Source organism: Lissotriton vulgaris, chromosome 4_1 (genome assembly GCF_964263255.1).
Source record: "Lissotriton vulgaris chromosome 4_1, aLisVul1.2, whole genome shotgun sequence".
Classification (NCBI taxonomy): Eukaryota; Metazoa; Chordata; class Amphibia; order Caudata; family Salamandridae; genus Lissotriton; species Lissotriton vulgaris.
Window position 1 is genome coordinate 2,095,492,838 of NC_141691.1, and position 24,621 is coordinate 2,095,517,458.

Sequence of the window (24,621 nt, forward strand, 5' to 3'; positions counted from 1 at the left end):
TGGAAGGTTCAGGCCCCCACGCTTTCTCTTGCAGACACCCAGGCGCTTATACACGCACTCACAGTTAGTATAGAATAGCTTCTGCTCTAGAGACCTTTCCGCCCAGATAGCTTAGTTCCTAAAACATCAGATATCAGATATGATAGAAGCACAAGTTGATCTGACATGCCAGACTTCTGTCTCTTTCCGTCAGTGTAAATGTCAAGTCCCCATGCACCCTCCAGACACACGTCATGTAGCTGCGCACGCATCCAAGCTTCTGATTTCTGCTGACATTGCAACATCTCTAGTTTAGTGCCACCCCTTTGTGACACCTATCAGTGACGTTTCTAGAACACACCTCCAGTTACGCCTAAGTTACGCCTCTTGATTACACATGTGTACCACGTGCCTACTGTTATCTTGTCTTCTCTCAGCTGTTACGCCTCTTGCACTGTTTCTAATGCTGTACAATAAGTATATAAGCTATGTACTGTAAATAAAATGTTGGCGCGCTCATCTATCCCTTCTGACACCCTGTGTGGTGTTCAGAACATGATATTCTGATTCAGACCATTCCTTTTTAAGGAATAAAACCCCTTTGAACTCTAACACCACGGACTCTGTTTTCTTTCACCGAATTGAGTTATTATTGATTAAGTACTTACCTGCATAGAAATTAAGAGAGTAAATTAATTATTTACATCATTTTGGCGCCCGAATAGGGACCCCTCCCCCACCTTACGCGCCGGTTGGTGCAATTGCACACTCTGTCCCCTGCCATCAGCTTGACGGAACCTACGCGTACCGGCAGGATTTCCTGTATCTCCCTCTGGCCCACGGAGGTGACGAAGATTGCGATCAGTACCCAGACGAGGCGGTAAGGAGTGCGGAGGATCCCGACCAGAGCCTAGCCGAAAGAAGCAAGGTCCGAGGTGTCAAGAGGCCCACCAGGTTTCCCAGTTTTCCGAAGTTTTCCGAAGTTTTCCGAAGTTCCGAGTCGAGCCGAGTCCAGTCCAGTCGAGTTTCCGAGGCCTTCTGTTTCCGTGCTTCCCGGTGAGTACCATTGCTGGGTCGTATCTGTACGGGTTTGGGTACGCAAATCCGGTCTGCGCTGTTTTTAGGCAGTGTATCTGTACTGTTTTAGCAGTATATCTAGTATTCTGAATTCTTGCACTGTTACACCAGTGTATCTGTACTGTTGAGCAGTACATCTAGTATAAGGGGGTAGTTATCTATGTTTCAAATGTCTTTTTATGTGATCAATGTCGTTGTATGAGAGACTGTTTTAAATGTGTATTATTGTGTTCTCGTTAAACTAATTGTGTCTAGAACTGCGCAGTTAAGAATCAGACGTTCAGTACTAAGTAAAGCAAAATGCCGTTCCTCAGTAAGTTAAAGCAAATAAGAACCAGAAAAGGGGTACTTGAGGAAGAAATTCCGATTCCCCCTAGGGATACTCCAGGACACTTTATGTACAATAAACATGGCTTAGATGCCATTCTGTATCTAGAATTATGGACCGATTACACCAAGCATCTAGACGAGAGACACAGATGGCCAGTAAATGGAACGTGGGATGCCTAGTGCATCATGAAGGTAGAAGAAGCATTATGGAAAAAGAAAGCCAGACAATCTCAGAAAGACGCCATAGAATTTTGGCGTAAGGAATCACACAAGCGTACTGAAAAAGAACTCCGTAGAGAAGACAGACTTAGAGAATCAGATAAAGCTCAAGAAAATGAGTTAGTTACTGAAGGAATCCGAGTAAAATCAGAACAAATAGATCGTATCCGACATGGCCAAGTAAACGGCATGTATCTTATGGCCGAGGGTACACCTGACGCCATTTCAGAAATACCGAAAAATCTGCCGCCGCCATTGGTTCCAACTAAAGTAATACACAAGACTACTAAAGATATATTCCTAAATTCCTATCTTGAAGATGTAGCTCCAGCTTACACCAATCTGCCTGTTCGTGCCCTGCCTACTGACAGGGCCGGGGGTGGTACCCCGCCCCCAGATCACGTACTGCCGATACCGCAAAAGACCAGCCCTGTTCCGCCAGCTCCGCCACTTCCCGCACCTAAAACTGATTTACCGAAACCACTTCAATCAGATCCTACTAAAAGACAAATTCAGATACCGACTCCACAGGGAGGTAATGTCCAAGCTTCCGCTTCAGGAGGTGCGACCGCGGGTCCTCAGACCCCGCCACCGACTCACAGATTCAATTTCAGAGGTATGCAGAGTCCTCTTACGTATAGATCCCCCCATTCCTCTAATTCATCCCGTCTTGACGCATTAAAAGAAAACATGTCAGTTTGTAGATATGATCCAGAACCTGGAAAGGACGATTTAATGATCCTGGCATCATTACGGTTAAGATCTGCTACTGATAGCTTGTTATGTTATGTAGGAATGAAGGAGCGCCTAGGTAGAATATATGAGTTCGTTCAGACAGGAAAGGACCCCGACAGTATTAAGGATGCCATGGAGAAACAGAAAGTTAGCATGCAAGCACTGATACTACGATTTTTCATAAATTGTCTAATAAGAGAACGAGACAGGCCCGGAACAGATCAGAGTGAATTAGATGCATTGAACAAGTGGGGTCAAAATATAGCTGAGGGAAAGCATGACAGACAGAATTGCATAGACTCTATGTACAAGAAAATTAGGAAAGCAGTGATAGCAGCACATCAGAAAGAGAAAGAACAAGCTCCCTCTGAGGAGGAAGAAGAACTTGAAGAACCAGAACAGACTACAAGCACTATAGCATATGTAGGTAAGGGAACTTACCTCAGGAAGGGCATCCGTCCCGAAAGCAAGAGAGTTTTCTTCTCTGCCTTAACAAATCCGAATTCTGCCGAACACCAGTTTCAGGAAACTGATAAAAGACTCCGAGACCGAATGGGGTACCATGTACTCAATTCTATGGATGAACAAGAACTAGCTCGGTCCGCCATATTATGGGCCGAAAATCCAGACATGTATAATGATGATACCGTAGCACAGACATTTCTGAACCTCTCTCCAGACGAACAGAAATTAGCAGGTGTATACATGATTCAGCACCTCCTCATCAAGTATAGAAATCAGCATTCCGATCCAGGTCCCTTACACGAAACACTAGAAGCCCTACTCATGGATAGATGGAGAGGTTTAAGCACCAAATTAATTCAGATAATTCTAGAACAACGCCATAGATACGAAACTATTATAAAGTCTGAATATGTTCCCGCCCCACCTCTAGAAAGGAAAACGTACCATATGCAATGCGGGGGTGCCATCGAAAGACAGAACCCCTTACGGGAAGTACACCCTGTTATGGGTGAGGATAAAATATTGAAACGCGTGTATGTACACACGCCTCTGACTAAGTTAGAATTGTTAGAAATGAAGAAACTAGTTCCGTGTCACGATAAAGACCCTGCAGGTTTTCATAGAGAACTTAAAGACATGTTACTGATGGGGGATTACACGTATGATGATATTATGAAAATGTTAAAAGTACTGTTGCCTACGGGTATATTCGAGAAATTAAAGGAAAAAGAATGGGAGGTGGGAGACACAAAGATTGCCTGGGCAGAAATAGAGGATGAAGAAAAGAAACGGGTTCCAGGGTTAGGCCTTGGGGACAAAACTAAAGCACTACCAGGTTTGATAATACAGGTCCTGCCCAGATTATTGACAACTAGAAAGGAAGATTGGGACGCCATATCGTCCTGTAAACAGAAACATGATGAAGATACTAGTGACTTTTATTCCAGATTCGAGAAATGTTTTATTATTAATAGTGGCCTCCAGCCAAGCAGCGAGTCGTACCCGCACCTTTTTGTAACAAAGTTAGTCGAGAATTCCTTACCGTTAGTTAAAAATAGAGTGTATAAGGTCGAGAGTACATGGCAAGCAAATACGCCATCACAGATGTTACAAATGTTACAATATCATCAGAACAGAATCAGAGAAGAACAAGATCAGGAACAGAAACGCATGAAAGACACGAAGATGAAAATGTTAGTAGCCCAGACGGTCCCATCCGACGGTCACAGAAAGGGTGCGACCCAGACAAGTCACACTACAGCTCCCGTTAAAGGGACATGCAATTACTGTAAACAGCCAGGTCACTACGTACATGAATGCCCAGTTCTGAAACATAACATAGCAACAGGTAAAACTAAAGAAAGACCGCATCCACCTAGACAAGACCACAACCAGAATCAGTCTTCGCAGAGTGAACAGCACATGCAGAATACACAGCCTATGCATACGTCAGCACAGTCAGTACAGACAGTAGCGGTACCACAGTCACAGCCCATTGCCTCAACTCGGCAAGTTTCACAGCAGATGTATCAGTATGCCCAGTCCGCTTATCCCGAATATACACGATATACATGAAACAGCCTAGAGAGGGAAGGTGACTTGCCTCTTATTGAGATTCCTGTAGATCAAGAAGGTCCTTATGTACACAGTCAAGTATTAGGAAAAGACAGAAAGTTTTTAATTGACACAGGGGCAAGTCGCACTACAATCAGCCATGATGAAGTTCCAGGGGCACCCCTCTCAGGCTCACAGAATGTTTCCCTTGGTTTTTCAGGACAGCCTATTGTAAATGAGGTATCGCAACCAGTTCCCCTAGCTGTAGGTCCATTATCACGTGTTACAGACCTGTTACTCACGAAATCATGTCCAGAAAATCTGTTAGGAATTAAAACATTGAAGGCTTTAGGAGCCATTATATGCTGTTCCCCGGAGGGAGTTAGACTTTTTCTGCGGGATTTCAAGGGACACTATGTCCTGAGAGAATTTGATGCTAGATTGAAAAATGTACCAGATCACTTGTGGGCAAAAGGCCCAACTGATGTAGGTTGTATGCACATTACACCATACCGTGTCACACTTAAAGCAGGTGTAGTTCTACCCAGAATCAGACAATACAAGTTACCACCCGATGCTGTAGTGGCTTTACTGAAAATCATTGAAGAGCTCATTGCCCAAGGAGTGGTCGTAGAGACCGACTCCAACATCTGTAATTCACCCATCATTCCGATTCTTAAACGTACAGATCCCAATGCACCGCCAGTATATCGGCTGGTGATTGATCTTCGAGAATTGAACAAATGCATTGTACCACAGTATCCTGTGGTCCCCGATATCTCAGCCTTATTGACTGCTATTGATTCCGAAGCGACGTTCTTTACTGTAATCGATCTCAAGAACGCCTTCTTTAGTGTACCTATTGACCCAGAGAGCCAATATTTGTTCGGATTCAGTTTAAATGGACGAAGTTTCAAATTTTCACGCGCACCTCAAGGATTCACAGAAAGCCCCAGCATCTATAGTCAAGCACTGAAAAGACAGCTCGATTGTATCACCATGCCAGTTAATACAGCTTTACTACAATACGTCGATGATCTGCTGATCACCGCACGAAGTGAGCCCGAATGTGAACAAGCATCACTGACAGTTTTACATTTTCTGGCCGACAAGGGACATAAGGTGTCCCCTTCGAAGCTACAATTCTGTGTTCAGCAAGTTGTGTACTTGGGTCACTTGCTGTCCAAAGTGGGGAGACAGCTCACTCCCGATCGCATTCAGTTAATTGTGAACATGCCGCAACCCAAGACACAAAAGGAAGTGCGGGCCTTCATAGGCCTCACCTCGTACTGCAGACAATGGATTCCCCAGTATGCATTTCTAGCCAAGCCACTCATTCAGTTAACAACGCAGGAGGCAGCTACTTCGACTGCCCTCCCTTGGACTCAAGAACATACACAAGCTTTTGAAGAATTAAAGAAAACTTTATGCCAAGCACCAGTTTTAGCGACACCATGTTACAGCAAACCGTTTACACTTTTTGTTACAGAACGTGATGGTACAGCGTTGTCTGTCCTCACTCAAGATCAAGCAGGTTCACAGAAGCCTTGTGCTTATTTTTCTAGTACATTGGATTCAGTAGCCCAAGCACTCCCTGCGTGCTTAAAGTCAGTAGCAGCAACAGCACTAGCAATCAGACAAAGCGATTCAATTGTTTTAGGTCATCAGTTAACAGTACAAGTTCCACATTCTGTAGAGGTTTTGTTAAACAGAACCCAGACTCAACACTTGACTATAGCACGACTGACCGGTTATGAATTAACGCTATTTCAGCCACACATAGAAATCAGACGCTGCAGTATCCTGAACCCCGCAACACTGTTACCTACAAATATGACAGATCAAGCCCCGCATGATTGTATAGAGATCATTAATGCAGTAACAAAGCCGAGACAAGACTTAACAGATGTCCCACTGACAAATCCAGACCTGACACTTTATGTGGATGGTTCATGCATGAGAACAAGTACAGGAGAATTAGTGGCCGCGTATGCCGTGACCACTGAAACTGAAGTTAAAGAAACCCATCGTATTGACACACTGTCCGCTCAAGCAGCAGAGCTCATCGCTCTGACCCGAGCTTGTATTCTAGCCAAGAACAGAAATGTTAACATATACACAGATTCCCGTTATGCATTCGGAGTTGTACACGACTTCGGAGTCCTTTGGCAAGAGCGAGGTTTCTTGACCTCCCATGGTGCCAAGATTCAGCATGGTCCCCTCATTCAAGCACTGTTAGAAGCCATACATTTGCCCTCGGGTATATCAGTCATGAAGTGTAAAGCACATACTAAGGTTACCGATTCTGTTTCCCAGGGTAACGACCTGGCAGACCAAACAGCAAAACATACAGCATTGACTCACACCCAGACTACTGATGTGACAAAGACAATAGTACCGACACAGTGTATGGCAGTTAGAGATCCCGCCCTAGATGTAATCGATATTCAGACACACGCTACTGCAGATGAAATAAAGAAATGGACTGAACTAGGAGGGATCCAGACAGATCAAGGTTGGATGACGAAGGAAAAATCTAAATGGTTTCTTCCTGACTCAATGGTTCAAAGCATGATAAATACAGCACATAGTCCTGCACATCTTGGAGAGAAAGCCATGTTAGACAGTTTACAGAATCTCTGGAGTAACAAACACTTACGAGCAGCAGCAAAACAGAAAGTGCGTACTTGCATGATCTGTTGTCAGTTCAATCCAGGTAAAAGCGTCCCTGTAGAGCAAGGTGGATTTCATCCTCCCGATCACCCTTTTGAAGTCCTCCAGATGGATTATATCCAGATGGACCGCTGTAGAGGTTTTAAATATGTTCTCGTAGTAGTCTGTGCTCTGTCCCGCTGGACAGAAGCTTACCCAGTATCAGATTACACTGCTCCGACCACTGCCAAGCAGCTGGTTCGTGAATTCTTCCCACGGTACGGTTTGCCTCGTGTCGTGTATTCAGATAACGGACAGCCATTCTCGTCCGAGTTAATGAAACAGGTTTCCCTTTTGCTAGGATATCAGTGGAGGTTCCATTGTGTCCGACATCCCGAAGCAGCTGGCCTTGTAGAGAGGCATAACCAGACATTAAAGATACGCCTTGCTAAAATATGTCAGGAAAAAGGGGTCGACTGGATAGTCGCCCTGCCCGTGGCACTATTCTACATGAGAATGGTCGCCCATTCAAGATCAGGGCTATCTCCGTACGAGGTGGTCTTTGGCAGACCACCGAATATGTGGGGGACGCCCAGTCCGAGAAAAATAACTGATGTTGATGGTAACATGTTGACAGATTACCTTGCCTCCTTGATGTCTGCACTCCAATCATGTCGTTCACAGGTTGCCGCAGCCTTCCCTGACAACACCGAAGTGAAGGCGCATGAGGTCCGTCCTGGGGACCTGGTGCTCGTCCGGAATTTCGACCGGAAAAGTCCGCTGGAGCCCCGTTGGAAGTCTCCGAAGACCGTTCTGCTCACCACCAGGACCGCCGTGAAACTGGAAGGACGTAAGGGGTGGGTCCACTCGAGTCATATAAAACTTTGTAATGAACTCAAGACAGACTTAAAACAGTACTCTGACTCGCCCACCCCCATCAAAGACTGTGTTAAAGTGAAAGACTTTGCCGTTACGGAACGGGAGAAAACTCCCCAAGAACTTTATCGTATGAAGCTCCGATCTAGCAAGTCAGACAGTTTAATTGTTTAAGTCCTCCCCTAGGTGAATCGGTTAAATAGTTTCTGACATGTATCCCCTAGATCGAGATAGAGAGAGAGAGAGAGAAGCAACGAAACGTACATACTGTAAATCACTGCATAGTCACTGTATAGTGACATTATTAATAATGTTTTTTCTAAGTGTTCTAGTTATAATTGCCAGTTTACTGCTTCCCATATATTGTCCTATTTTCAAGCATGTACAATCTGTTTACAATGTCTCTGCTGAACACTCTTTTAGTGAACTTCCTGCACATGAACTCTCTTACAGATTGGCGCTGCGCAATAACACATTCATTAGTATGTTACACCATTCTCATCAGACAAATAACGCTACAAACTGCTGGATATGTGGCCGACTCCCTCCCTACCAGAATTACAAGGGAGCTCTGCCTCTCTTTCCGTACCCGTTCACTCACAATGGCACATGCGGTGCATGGTTTAAAATAATTAATTCCTTAGATCCTGATATTGCAGTTTTCGATGGGAGCTGGGTTTGGGGAAACCTGAACTTAGTTCTGCTACACGTCTGTCACCCTAACCAGGAGGGACTCCCCATTAGAATAGGAACTGATCTAGAAAATGAAGTATATGGATTAGGTAATTACACAATCAGCCTTATGATTCTTACTGTAGAATCCGAAGCCGAACCAGTACTGCCCGTCATGTCTGTATTACCAGTTACAGGTGAATTATGTGTTAGCAAGAAAGGTTCAGTACACTTAGGTCATAGTAAATGCACTACTGTGGTCGAATTCAGTGATTATGGTAAATCGTCGTTTAAAGCTACCCGTCATTCTTATTTTGTTTGTGGTCATACCGCATACATACGTTTGCCTCCAGACTGGGATGGTACTTGTTATATTGCATTCCTACTGCCACCTGTTTTCCTAGCTCCTCCAGATTATCACAGAAATACCAATCTAGTAAAGAGCAGACTCCGAAGAGATCTCCCATTCGTCGACTATACTGAAACGGCATGGGAGCAATACACAGATTTCAATAAAGGTTTCTTCCCTTACTTAGGTACTGTATCTAATAGTAAATTAATACGTAGATTAACCAGAACCCTTGAAGCAGTAGTGAATGAGACTGCCTCCGCTCTAGGTAACTTAACAGAGGAACAGTCTGCTATACGGACTGTTGTCCTTCAAAATCGTCTCGTGATTGACGTCATCTTGGCAGATAGAGGTGGAGCCTGTAAGGTCATCGGGTCAAGTTGCTGTGTTTTCATTCCACAAAACGCACCATCTGTATGCAAAGCTATTACTCGTCTTCATAAAATTGCTAGTCTGATACATCAGGATCCAGGCACCTGGACTTGGTCCGGTTGGTTCTGGACAACGTTATCCGCTTGGGGATGGAAGATCCTATCCTTCTTAGGCATTGGTCTAGTCATAGTATTCAGTTGCTGCCTGTGCCTACAATGTGGGCCAGCGATATGTGGACTGTGTGCCACGTCATGTATTGAGCATTCCAGTTGTCTCCTGAACAGTCAAAGAAAGAAAGATGAACATATAATGTTACAAGAACAGACTGATCGATTCATGAGGATCGATATATCATGAAGGGTCCGTAGGGAACAAGGAGGGAATGAGGTAATATAAATTTTATGGTCAAGTTATGTTCCCTAGCGAGTACCCCACCGACTCCGTGTACGAGATTAAAGTGCATGTAACTTCCCTCCTGGGCCAGCTATGAAGACGCAGATACATTTGCGTCCACCGTTAACATGTCTTCTTTCAGACCCACCATGAATGGGTTCAATGGTCCGTTCCTAAGTATGCCTTGCCAACGTCTTTTTGAGGTGCATCCTACACGTTTTTCAGCTCTGCCCAAGTAGGCCTGAATTTCTGCCATCCAGACCTCTCTGTTCTCTGACTCCGAGAGCAAGCAGCCCAGGCTGCCCCCCGTACCCGTGAACTCTGACTTACTTCTAGCGCGGCCCTCCGTGCTCAGCTCAGCCTGCTGCCTGCCAAGATTGACTATAACCTTCGAGTTATCTGTTTCCCTCTCCGAAACTACATTCCAGCCTGCTAGCTTCAGTAAACATCCTTCCTCAGCTGCAGGGCCAAAGGGCCGACCTGTCTTTATGCAGTTAATTCAAGTAATTCATAGCCTCTGTTGCCATGCTTCCATGGAAGGTTCAGGCCCCCACGCTTTCTCTTGCAGACACCCAGGCGCTTATACACGCACTCACAGTTAGTATAGAATAGCTTCTGCTCTAGAGACCTTTCCGCCCAGATAGCTTAGTTCCTAAAACATCAGATATCAGATATGATAGAAGCACAAGTTGATCTGACATGCCAGACTTCTGTCTCTTTCCGTCAGTGTAAATGTCAAGTCCCCATGCACCCTCCAGACACACGTCATGTAGCTGCGCACGCATCCAAGCTTCTGATTTCTGCTGACATTGCAACATCTCTAGTTTAGTGCCACCCCTTTGTGACACCTATCAGTGACGTTTCTAGAACACACCTCCAGTTACGCCTAAGTTACGCCTCTTGATTACACATGTGTACCACGTGCCTACTGTTATCTTGTCTTCTCTCAGCTGTTACGCCTCTTGCACTGTTTCTAATGCTGTACAATAAGTATATAAGCTATGTACTGTAAATAAAATGTTGGCGCGCTCATCTATCCCTTCTGACACCCTGTGTGGTGTTCAGAACATGATATTCTGATTCAGACCATTCCTTTTTAAGGAATAAAACCCCTTTGAACTCTAACACCACGGACTCTGTTTTCTTTCACCGAATTGAGTTATTATTGATTAAGTACTTACCTGCATAGAAATTAAGAGAGTAAATTAATTATTTACATCAAATGTGTGGAGGAAGAGCACAAAGTTCAGCTGTTAACTAGCCCAAACGTCTATTGGACACAGGCAGCAGGCACACATGGCTTCAGAGCATAACAATTTCAACTTTCTAAAAAGTTGTTTTTTAAAGTTTGAATAATGAACCTATTTTGAAAAGTCATCCTGTGCCCTGGGCATCCCACAACGTTTTGCTGACTGGTGATAACTGACTCTGACTAATTCTGGGTTATGCCTAACCAGACGCAGGGCCAGTGCTGAAAAGTCACTAAGAATACAGTGAAAACATCAACATACACCAGGGGACACTATGGATTGTTGTATCCCTGTGATTGGCAGGACCTCTCCTATAAGGCCCTTGTACATATAGGGCATGGGGATTGTAACTACTTTGAAGCCCATTGTATAGAATTGGGCAGGGCAGTTTAAAGGCCAGCAGGCTTTTTTTTTACTTGAGTGTGTGCACTGCTGGAGCCTGAGGTCAGTTTAATAGCAGCCCTGTTCACAGGATTGCTTTTAAAATGCTAATTGTGCCCGAACTCGACTTTGGTGCTGAAAACAAAAAGTTGAGGAACTGTTATTATGTATGGAGTGATGGTCACAGCTCATGTACCACAACAGGGTATCGACGAAGAGATCAGGCTCCCTTCCCTGAGCTGTTGCCAGGTTGAGGTGTGGCCGCTTACCCAAAACTTTGGGTACATCCAGTAGAATCCGACAAAGATACATAGGATTACTGGTTTGGTATCCCTACTCTTTTTCTCTAGTTCTTCTCTAGTTTCTCACTTCTATACAGTGCAGCTTTAAACCCTCTGGTCCTGACGAAAGCCTAGATACCCATTGAGATCTCTAAGGCTGAAACATGTAGACCTTTTTATGACATCGAGCAGTTTAAATCCATACTGTTTTTAACCCTACCAGTGCGAGCAAGTGAATAAAACATAGCTTATTTTAATATCACTACTTTTTTGTTGCACATTTCACTTGCGCCGCATCCTCACTACACTATCATCCGTCTATAGGATTTTAGCATGTGGTGAGTGTAGTAACACCCCAAAAACATCCCTGAGCTCCTTCCTCACATTGAGGAGTCTGTGGCCCTCAGTGGGACTGGGTTTTCCGATTGGGAGGAGAAACCCAAATACACCTATGGTGTGTGAGGGTTTTCGTCCCTTAAGGGATGTCTCCCTAGTGGAGATTGTGTGAGACTCCTGTCTGGTATCTGCTAGTATTCTGCGCACTGGTACGGATCAGAGGATTTTTTGTTTGTGTTACTATTGTATTTATTTAGGGGATATTTTTTTGCAGGTCTATAAACCTTCACCCTTGGACGCTCTTCGCCCCCTTTTTGTGTTATTATTTATGTATTTGAAATCTGACTTGCCCATCCCGGCGCATCCTGGGCCCCTGCGTGGAGGCCGGCTAGAGCGACTGAAGGAGGAGTTGGCCCAGTCGGTACCATTCCATCCACCCCAGTGTTTAAGGCCTGTGTGAGTGGTGTCACATGACCCTCTTTGTGCTCGTGGTGAATGGGGTTTGGGGGGGCCAGGCCAGTGCATCCGCTGCTGACCTTCGCTCCACCTGTTCCTTTCTTGAGATCGGGGTCCACCCGCTGCCTGCACGACCGTCCTGCGCTGCTTTACTCCGCTGCTCTTTTGCACCCGGAATGCCGGGAGTGGAGTGGAAGAAACACGCAGCTAAGTTAGAAGAGCCTCTCCGCCGGTATCATAGCGCTGCGTGTGCGCCTCTTGGCGCCATATCAGGGGCCTCATTAATAAAAAGTGACGCATCGCTGTGTGAAAACAGCGATGCGTCACTTTTCACTGCGCACTCCTTACGACATTCTTGATGAGTCATATTTAATGTATGACGCATCATGTCGCAAGGAGTTACAGATAGGTCAGTATTTCTGACGTATCTATAAGCGCAAAAGTGACGCATTGCTGGAGTGTGTCACAAAAGTGACGCAACTCCAGCAATGCGTTCCCAATGTGAAAGGGCTTGCGTCAGTCTTACGCCTGCTGTGAGGCAGGCGCAAGATTTTGACGCAACAGCGTCCTAAAAGTGACACAGTGAAATCTCATAGATTTCACTCCGTCACTTCTACGAGGCTTTTTGCGGGGGAACGCCCCCTCTTCATGCATTATACCTGACGCAGGTATAATATGGCGCAGGGGTTTAAAAAGTGACGCATCTACCTAGATGCGTCACTTTTTAAATATGGCGCAGCAAGGCGCATGTTTTACGCCGCCGATGCGTCACAAAAAGTGACCCATCAGCAGCGCAAAACTGACGCGAGGCCTCATAAATGAGGCTCCAGGAGCGCAGCTCGTGACGCCAAGGATCACACCCTGAATGTGAACAAGCATGGAGAGAAGGGCTGAGAGTCCACGGGGCCGCCGCGGTGCAGGGGCTTGTTGTAAATCCCAAATACAAGGTTTGGGGCGGGGGGGGGGTGAATGAGGGGCTGACACGTGTCAGCCAATCAGGAGCGCAGCTCGTGACACCAAGGATCACACCCTGAATGTGAACAAGCATGGAGAGAAGGGCTGAGAGTCCACGGGGCCGCCGCGGTGCAGGGGCTTGTTGTAAATCCCAAATACAAGGTTTGGGGCGGGGGGGGTGAATGAGGGGCTGACACGTGTCAGCCAATCAGGAGCGCAGCTCGTGACACCAAGGATCACACCCTGAATGTGTACAATTATGAAGAGAAGGGCTGTGAGTCCAGGGGGCGCCGCTGTGTCAGGACTTGATGTGAATCCCAAATAGAAGGTTTGGGGCCTGGGGGGTGAATGAGGGGCTGACACGTGTCAACCAATCAGGAGCGGCACAGAAGAGGAAAGGAAAAGAAACGAGGGGAGAAGAGGACGAGGGAAGGCAACTAGGGGGAGAATGATGGGTAAGGAAGATAGTGGAGAAAAGAGACAAGGGAAAAGAGGAGAAACAAGGGCAAAGCAGCAGAGAAATGGGAAGGAGACGGGAGACAAAGAGAAAGTGAAAGGAGGAAGTGGTACAGAACACAGGAACACAAAGAGGTGGAGGAATTAGTGGAGAGAAATATAGAGCGAGTAAAACACCAACATGTAATTGAAAAGGTACAGACCTTGGGAGCGGGAGGAGAGAGACATAAGGGGAAGGGGCAGAAATCATGCATCTGATCATACATAAAAGGACGAGAAGGGGAGAGAGGAGCCCCGCGCCCTGAGCCGCTCCCTGAGCCCCGCCCTGGCCCCACCCCCACAGCTCAGGGAGGTGAGAATCGCGCGCACTGTTCTCTATTTCAAGCACTGACTGTCAGTGAGTACCTGCTCGGAGTCACGGGAGCAGAGCCGGAGCTGCGTAGGAGTTGCAGGGGGTGAGCTGTGCAGGAGCTGCAGCGGGTGAGCGGCGCGGGAGCTGTAGGGGTGAGCTGTGCAGGAGCTGCAGCGGGTGAGCGGCGCGGGAGCTGTAGGGGTGAGCTGTGCAGGAGCTGCAGCGGGTGAGCTGTGCAGGAGCTGCAGCGGGTGAGCGGCGCGGGAGCTGTAGGGGTGAGCTGTGCAGGAGCTGCAGCGGGTGAGCTGTGCAGGAGCTGCAGCGGGTGAGCGGCGCGGGAGCTGTAGGGGTGAGCTGTGCAGGAGCTGCAGGGGTGAGCTGTGCAGGAGCTGCAGGGGCGAGCTGTGCAGGAGTTGCAACGAGTGAGCTGTGCAGGAGATGCAGCAGGTGAGCTGTGCAGGAGCTGCAGCAGGTGAGCTGTGCAGGAGCTGCAGCGGGTGAGCTGTGCAGGAGCTGCTGCGGGTGAGCTGTGCAGGAGCTGCAGCGGGTGAGCTGTGCAGCAGCAGAGCCGGAGCTGTGCGGGAGCTGCAGCAGGTGAGCTGTGCAGGAGCTGCAGGAGTGAGCTGTGCAGGAGCTGCAGGGGCAAGCTGTGAGCTTTGCAGGAGCTGCAGTGGGTGAGCTGTGCAGGAGCTGCAGGGGTGAGCTGTGCAGGAGTTGCAACGAGTGAGCTGTGCAGGAGATGCAGCAGGTGAGCTGTGCAGGAGCTGCAGCAGGTGAGCTGTGCAGGAGCTGCAGCGGGTGAGCTGTGCAGGAGCTGCTGCGGGTGAGCTGTGCAGGAGCTGCAGCGGGTGAGCTGTGCAGGAGCTGCAGCGGGTGAGCTGTGCAGGAGCTGCTGCGGGTGAGCTGTGCAGGAGCTGCAGCGGGTGAGCTGTGCAGGAGCTGCAGCAGGTGAGCTGTGCAGGAGCTGCAGGAGTGAGCTGTGCAGGAGCTGCAGGGAGAAGCTGTGCGGAAGCTGCAGCTGGTGTGCTGTGCAGCAGTAGAGCTGTGCGGGAGCTGCAGCGAGTGAGCTGTGCAGGAGTTGCAGGGGTGAGCTGTGGAGGAGCTGCAGCGGGTGAGCTGTGCAGGAGCTGCAGGGGTGAGCTGTGCGGGACCAGAGCCGTAGCTGTGCAAGAGCCTCAGCGGGTGAGCTGTGCAGGAGAGCCGGAGCTGTGCAGGAGCTTTAGCGGGTGAGCTGTGCGGGAGCTGCAGCGGGTGAGCTGTGCCCCTTCTTTATAGTGTTTCATGTTCTTTCCCCAGTAATGGACATTTAAATTTTTTCCATTCCCTCGTCCTGTGTCCACTCCCGTCTTCGTCACATTAGTGACCGCGGAAGTCCACCACCTGCTTCCGCTTTGCGCATCTATAGCTCCGTAGCCTGCTAGGCGCTACATGCGTGCACGTACACGGAGGAGTGTGAGGCTCTGATGCCATTGGCTGTGAAGAGGAGCGTGAGGGCAGAAGACAGATACGGCTGTGCCCGGCGTTGGCCATGGGAGGGAATGTTTATGGGGAATGGGGGGCTGTTCAGTTCTTCTTTGGCCTGTCTTTGGGGGCTTCTAAGAGCTGAGTGTGTGGGGGAGGGGCCTGAAGTACAAGAGCGGCTCTGTCAGGAATGCAACTAGACCCGAACTTCGGGGGGCGGGCGGGGGGGGGGGCACTTATTCTACAAGCATGGGGACACGATACGCATTTCCAGAGTGGGTCGAAGCTGCCCTCGCAGCCATCACATTAGGGAATAGAAGTGGCGCATCGGGCCGTTTAAACACAATGGACAATCCCGATATCAGAACAACCATATTTTTATAGATCCGACACTGTTCCCAGCCTTCAACTCTTTGCAAGTCCAGAAACAAGCCCCTGACCCATCGTGGGCTGAAGGCAGGCCTGCAACGCCCATTGGGCTCACAGCCCGGGTTGAGACAGGCTTTAAAAAAACATTTACTTGCTAACGAGGCTTGTGTGTGTGTTTTCGACCCTTCTTAGAGCCCCGGCATCTCCACTCTGCCGATTGTTGGAAGAATCCGCCTGCCCTTCTGTACAGTATCAAACTATCAGGCTCAGTAGCAGTGCTTAATTTGAGCCGGCAGTTGCATGTGGGCCACACGGTCACTCGTTTTCAGTGCCCCACATATATTTTTTCATCTAACTTTGTTACAAAACAAAAGAAAGAAACACAAGACGAGAGGGAAAATGAAAACATTGTGACAAAAGAAGAAGGCAAAGATTAACAAGCATTTGCAATGCAACAAGTCTCACATTTCCGTGAGTTTGAGCTATTGGCATTGTAAATGACAATGCTTTTATTTATGTTTTATGTTTTGAAACATACATAAAACGCATGGTCATTTACAATGCCAATAGTGCAAACTCACGTAAATGCGAGACCTGTTGCATTGCAAATGCTTGTTTCTCTTTCGATTCCACTCTTCGTTAACACAACCTTTCCTTTATGTGTAAATGCCTCCTTTCTCCATCTAGCTCCTTTCAACACCCGGCAGGGCTGGGAGGGGTGGGGGCGGTTGGTTGATTTGGGATCTTTTATTATTGAGGGTCAAGGACCGCTGAGTTGTGGCGAATGTGGGAGGAGGATGGGTAGCGACAAACTGTGCACAAAGAGCGTCACATGCAAAACGCCACCCACCACTCACCCATGAAAATAGCTAACAAAGACAAGTTATATTTTGTATTGGGCTGTCATGTTCACATAGTTTCGAGCTATCGGACTCCTGGCCCATTACAACTTAGTCAGTTTTGATTATATATTCCAGAAAGCTATTGTCTGGCCCAGACTAAACTTGCACTGCATCTTTCGGGTTCTGTGTCCCCATTCGAGGCCTATGTCATGAGACGATGCACCAAAGTGGAATACTCTGCAAATGAGGTGTTCAGAACAGCTTCTCTATCTTGTTGTTGGCCCTCTTTACCGAGTGATTCAACACCCTGACTGGTTCCCCCGCAACCCGGGAGCAACCTCGCCAGCCAACCCGCTGTGGAGATAATCTCTTCTAACAAAACCCTTCTGCCCAGGGTCACTAAATCGTTCCCTCCCAGGTGTAAGATAACAACTGAGGGTGGTGGGTGTGTTTGTTGAGTAAGTCTGAAACGAAGCCCCTAAGCTGATTAAGGCAGAGCCCCCCTTTACCGTGAAAGGAAACTTTGAAACCCCCGTTCTCCGCCCTCCGTCTACAACCACCTAAAAAGAAAACTGGTTTAGCACGTTTAACATAAGAATGACCAACGACCTATACTACGTGTGTCCTCTTCCTGTCTTCTTGCGGTTGCCGTGCTGGTGATGTTCCTATTTGATGACCCGGTACTAGTTTCTGCCCTGCGTCACAGGCTCGAGAAACTGAAAGATAAACAGACGACAAGGCAGGTGTCGGGGTGGTTTGGTTGTACCTTACTTCCAGGTCGACGCTGGGGCCTGCACCAAAGTTCTTCTGATTGCTCAGCGCCAAGATGCTCCTTCCGGAGCGATAGTCGCGCTATACAAAAATTAATAAATATCAAAATAAATATCAATCGATGGTGGGGCGCCCCCAGGCCGCATCATCGAGACGCAGCCAACAAGGGGGGGGGGGGGGGGGGGGCACGCCCCACCATCGAGGATACGGGGGAGGGTGGAAGCTGGGCCCCACCATACGTGCGTGGGGGCCGAGCGCCCCCCCCTTTCCTTTCAGGGATGACACCTTCCATTTTGTTGATGAGGGCGTGGCATCTTGTTCGTACCTCTCTCTCGCCCAGTCTGTGGTTCTGACTGTGGATAATTATTTGTTTAGTGGGATTTCTACTCAGGGTGTTAGGAGCCGACCAACCACAGCATCCTTGGAAAAAAGATCATGAAGAAAGTGAAACATTGAGGTACAGGTAAGTGCAAGGCCCGTTCCACCCCCATGTTAACTAATTGGTACGGAGAAGTTATCAGTTTATGAATTTCAAACATATCCTCCTTCATCTTACTGAATAAAAACTGGGCGCTTAAAATCCAAGGAGCAATTACATGTGTTTCATCGTTCTTTACTTTAAGTTGCTTTAAGCCATGCGTGTCTGCGTCCAGGAGCACAAAACGCATCAGCAAATAGAAAAACTTGCCAGCGGCCTGTGGGGCATTGCATTGGCTTCTGGGATTGGTTTTATATTAGGTTATTTGCAGGCCCACTGTAATTATGAGATTCTGTGCCGGTTTTTTTTTTTGTATAATTATGGAATTGCCACGTAATCCATCATCTGCACCATAATTTGCTGGTTTTTAACAAAAAGAGTTTTTAGTTTATATGGATCCAAAGTTGATAAAAACGTGATCATGTGTTTGCGCGCAGTGGTACTAATGAGGTGAAATGTTTGTCCAAACTGTATTACCATATATAAAAATGACAAAATAATGACGTAAAACTGTCAAAAAATTTGTGCTGTATTACGCTACATAATTTGCCTTTTCCTGCCTCGTAATTTAGCCATCCCAGGTTCACCATAATTTGGTGTTCTCCTCCCTCATAATTCCAGTGACCCTGGTTATTTGTCTTCAAGTTTACATCACTGAATACAAAGTCACTTCTTAGTTACGGAGAAAGGCGAGTGCCCAATTGATGGTGCAAAAGTTTTTCTGATCGGCTCTGTCCACCTCAATCTCTTTAACCCTTTAGGCGAGGCTTGAATTCCCCGGTGGTGCAGGCAAATTCCACGCATGCGCAAATTGAACGGCCCCAGCCATCCGACGCACACGCCCATACTGACGTCGGACGGCCCCGCGCATGCAATGGGTTAAGAAACAAGTGACCGTGCTAATGATGCTCTCGACTAAGGATGGAACAAGAGTAGCAGTGCCTGTCCATGAGTACAGAGCATTTGACCCCTTTCTCCCTCTACGGGTGCACCCAGGCAGTCCGGACCAGATTTCTTGCTGCAGACAGAGCGCTTTTCTATTTTTTGAGGCGCTACATGGTGAGAAAAGCGATCGAGCAAGACAGACTAGCTTAAAAGGGTCTGATGGAGAAACGAGCAAGGAGTACGGTGGATGGAGTGCTCGCTTCCCCTCATAATGATAACTATAGCAATAGTATAGCTGTAACGACCCAAGTAGGAGAACCTCATTTAAGAAAATAGTGCTCATAGTCAAAATAACACCTGCCATATAACACTTGAAGTAAAGGGGCCAGTCTCCAGGGGAGGTGACAAATGAAGAGAAGGCGGTACTAAGGAGGGACTAACAATCCTATTGTCGAATCAGAAGCCAGCATTTAGGACAGACAATGACAAAAGCCAATGGCAAACATGGGCGGAGAGTGAGGGGGCATCAATTTACCACTGGTCTACAATAGAGCAGAGCAGCGCATAAGCGATGGCTCCGGCTCAACATAAAATTAGCCTGCAAGAGTGAGATAAAGGCGCTGGGAGGGCCTGTGGATGTAAGTGGCACATGATAGAATCACGTCTCGGCATCCTTGGGATTCATGAGATAAAGGCGCAAGGAGTGCCCAGTGGTCGATGCAAGTGGCACACAGTAGAAACACATCTTGGCAGCCTTGGGATTCATGAGATAAAGGTGCAGGGAGTGTTTTACTGACTACAGCACAGCTTTTGATAGAGTCGATAGAGGCAAACTCTGGGGAAAACTGTCAGCCTGGGGAGTACTATCAAAGCTACTGAAAGCCATCATATCTCTCTATGAAGGGACCTGGGTACAAGTCAAGCTAAGCCCTACAGCGTTATCAGTAGGCATGGGCGAATTATGCGAATCTCGCGATCCCGGATTTTGCGGATTTGCGAACTCGCAATCAGCAAAATCCGCGAATTCTCGCGAATTTGCGGATTTTTTTTTTTTATGTTCGCACGGGTTTCTGCAAGTTTGCGAGGGTTTTGTACAATTTCGCAAATTGCGAAATTGTACAAAACGCGTGCGAACTTGCAGCAACCCGTGCAAACACAATTACATGAAGAAAAAGAAGCTCCTGGTCACAGGAACAGCACGGGGATTGCGCTCATGAAAGTCAAGGATGCAAAGGCCTCTACCCAGCATCACAGCTGATTTTCCACAGTAGATTTGGGAAGAGGCACACCTGTCCCGCCTCGAAGACGCTCATTATTGTTTTTGGGCTAATGAATGAGTCACTGAATTTGAGCATCAACTACTTGGAGCGACCATGTGTGTGTTATTATGCAATCGCCCCGAAGGGCGCAGGGGTCCCTTGAGTGAGCTGTCCATCATAGTGGATGAATGGCGGGAAGACGGTGCAAACCGCGAGTGTGTGCGCGGGGCCAAACGTGCGGGGCTTCCATGCGAGTTCACATGCCTCTTGTGTGCATAAAAGGTCAGAGAAAGATCAGTTCAGCAGATGAAGAGAAAAAGCTCCTGGTCACAGGAACAGCACGGGTATTGCGCTCGTGAAAGTCAAGGATGCAAAAGCCTCTATCCAGCATCACAGCTGATTTTCCACGGTACATTTGGGAAAAAAAGCACACCAGCCTGGCCTGTTGTAACTATTTTACGATGGCGCCGGCAAGCTGCCAGCGCCATCCTAAAATAGTTACTAAATTAGCTTCAACAGGAAGCTCTAATAGATAAAATCGAGCACCTGCTTTATTTTATCTATTAGAGCTTCCTGTTGAAGCTAACTTAGTAACTATTTTAGGATGGCGCTGGCAGCTTGCCGGCGCCATCGTAAAATAGTTACAACAGGCCAGGCTTCAACTTTTGCCCCCAGATCCGCCGCTCGCAGATTTGCGTATTCTCGGTAAATTCGCGGGAGTTCGCGGATCGCGAATTTACCGAAAATTCGCAAAATCCGCGAGCGTAACGGATTTTCCGCCCATACTTAGTTATCAGCAAGAGTGGAAACTAACAACGAACTGAAGCAGGGCTGTGTCTTGGCCCCCCTATTATTTAATCTCTATACAGCCGATATGGGGGGAGCTTTGAAAGAGGCAAGTCTAGTTCTACCTAAATTGGGCACGGCAAGACTGGCAATTCTTCAGTATGCAGACGATACTGTAGTGATGGATCACACAAGGGTGGGTCTCCCTTAAAAGAGCATTAAAAGAGCTTGGGAAGTATAATAAAGAAAATCACCTGACTGTTAACCAGAGTAAAACAAAGATAATGGTATTCGGCAGACATCCCCACAAAAAACATGCATGCTAGACTTTGGGCGATATCCAAATTGGCACCACCACAGCCTATAATTATCTTGGGGTTTGGCTACATGAGAGGGCAACATCGGCAACTGATGCAAAACATCTGAATGCCAAAACTAAGAGTGTAATCCTAGCTATGAAACACCTAAGTCAACGCTTGACCAGCCCCAGAGCAGAGCCCATGTTGAAGGTCCTCAGGGCAAAACTAATCCCGGCCATCAACTACAGCCATTTGGCATTTTCAGGAGATTTAGACAAACTCATTTCAGCAGCGCAGATCAAAGCAAACAAAATTGTGTAGCAAACACCCAGGTATGCAAGGAACCTCAGGCTACAGCTGGAATTAGGGCTTGGCAGACCTGAATTGGCCCTCCAGGGGGACCTGATTAAGTATTATATCAGAGTCCTTAAAGCACCTCAAAACACTTTTAAACACCACCTGGTAACAATCTTTAGAGAGGAGGACTCCCCCTGGTACATCAAGCTGGGCAAACCAATAGAGACTCTCAATATCGAACCCCTTAGCCTGTCCCTAACAGACATCCCGCACAAGACCTGGTCAAACATCATGAGACGGCAGGTCTGCTCCATATCGTTTGAGTTGGATCTTATCGCACTTCGCTATAATACCATTACTAAGGCATTGAATGAATCTTACATTATGGGAAAGCTCAACCATATTTAAGTGTAGCACTAGGGGCCCTGGTCTGCAGGAAAATCCTTTTTATGAGGCTAATGGCCCTCAGAACTGCGGACCTCAATCCAGCATGGGCACGTGCAGATGGTGCCACCTCTTGCCACCTATGCAACTACCAAAAGGAATCCTGGCTCCACTAACTATGCTGCTGCCCCAAATTAGGCAGAAAAAAGGAGAGAGTTTTCCCTATTAAACCCAGAAAGGACCGGGAAATGTTGTAACCACAAAAGAAATTCCTTTCTGTGTTGTGCAACTTAAAATATCAATATAACTCTAACCAAAGACACCTATTTAAATCAATTATATCCCCAACAATTAGTTAAAAACAGTTATCGCAAAATAAAATTGCTTCAAAATGTAAGATATGATTAAGATCTTTTGTCCATGACACCATAAGAGTAAAAACATTGTATCCCCATACATTGTATACTAATAGTTGTTATGTGTATTTTTTAGAAAGAAGATGTTTTAAATATAGTCCTGAGGAAGGTGTTCCAAACATCGAAGCACCGAAACGCGTCGACAAAACAGTTTTTAACTAATTGTTTATTTATGTATTGTGACTTATGAATACATGTATATTATTGCTTTAGAAGAATAGGCAAATTTTATGTTTATGTATGATAAAATGTTTGTACTAAGTTCATTGATGAAACCTTTTTAATAAAAATTATCTGGATATATTTTATGTTATGATTTGATTCATATACAATGTATGATTAGTTGGGGATATAATTGATTTAAATAGGTGTCTTTGGTTAAAGTTATATTGATATTTTAAGTTGCACAACACAGAAAGGAATTTCTTTTGTGGTTACAACGCTGCCCAAATTAACCAGTGAGCGACAAAGGATGCTCCGCCCCATCTTAAGAGACCTTGGTAACAGAACATGCAGGGAGGCATCAGATTGGTTCTTCTCGGAAATAAAAACCCACTTCCTGGCAAGAGTGGCAACATATACTCACCATATTAGACTGGCCTTAGACGTGCTTACATTTTTTACCATAAATAAGTGAAACATAGAGACTGATTAACGAGCAAACAAGGTGATTCAGTAACATTTATGGGCAAAGAAGAGACGACATATCATCCCACGCACTTTGATTTAACCATTGCTGAAATACAATTAAGTTCCCGAATTGACGGCAAAAGGGGCTTTGCAATACAAGATTGACTGTCGGAAATAGGGTTCTAAAAACTTGCCGGTCGGCGGGGGAGGAGGGCGGCAGGGGTGGGTGGGCAAGGGGGGGGTGTGCTTCAATTTTAGCTTTTGTACTGTAATGATTTTTGTTCAAAATGGGAATTTCTGGTTGGCTAAGGCTTGGGCCAAAGCCAGGCAGAAACCACCACTCTAGTTAGGGCAAGGAAGTCACCCGCCAAGATAACCCCTGCTCACCCCCTTGGTAGCATGGCACGAGCAGTCAGGCTTATCCCGGAGGCGAAGTGTGAAGCGTTTGCGCGCACACCCACCAACAACACCCAAGGCCCACCACAAAGGAAACTCCACACAAGGTTATATATAAAAATAGCCTTTGTATTATACCAAACACATTAGATAATAAACACACAATTTACACTGTGCCTCTGGCACTGGTGGAATTTACAAGGGATTATATACATAGGACAGGGCCACATGGACCACTGTCAGGAATAAGCACTTGGTAGAACTAGCACTTTGTAGAAATAGCACTTTGTAGGAATAGCACTTTGTACATAGAATAATTGTAGCACCAAATAGCAAATGTAGCACACAACCAGTAACCACTGGTAAAAGGTAAGTACACCCTACGCAATCCTAACCACCGTAGGCATATATCACGCAGGGAACCATGAACTCACTAGCATAACTATACTAGGTAAAACAACCTCCTAAGCATAAACACATTTAGAGGTTTCAGAACACAGGGTGCGCAAAACATACTACACACTGTACATTTCCTAACACCCAAAGCATTAGCACATAACTCACATCAAGGTCCAGGGTGCGCCACTTCACCAAAACCTAAACGTAGCAGGTGGCCACTACTTGCTGGACAGCTGAGGACAAGAACAGGGCCTACACACTGCAGCTGGCACTAAGTGCATGCACAGTTGTGGGAGGCCATAGTAGGGGCGAAGGAGTGCGAGTCACTCCTGAGTCCAGAGACATGTCCCTAGGAAGAAAAACCTAAATGGTGCAGCGGCCCACTACTTGCTGGGCAGTTATGAAATCAAACTGTGACATGGGCCCTCACTGGTCCTCTGAACAAAGACTGCGCACGTGGGAGCCTTCTAGACTCTAGAAATAAACACTTGTCCATCGTTGGAGCCCTCTAGGCTCTGAAAATAAATGTGCCCCAGGTTGGAGCCATCTAGGCTCAAGGGATACTGGGGCCTCGTGGGAGCCTGAAGGCTCTGAAAATAATCATGGGCCCTGGAGCCCTCGAGCCCCTTAAAATAACCATGCCCGCTGGTGGGCCCGCTCAGGGCTCTAGGATAGAAGGTGTCCCCTGTTGGAGCCATCTGGGCTCTGACAATACATATGGTGCACCTTGGAGCCCTCTAGGCTCTTAAAACAACTGTGGCCTCAGAGCCACGGGCTCTAAATACAGCAATGCCCCCGGGAGCCTCGTGG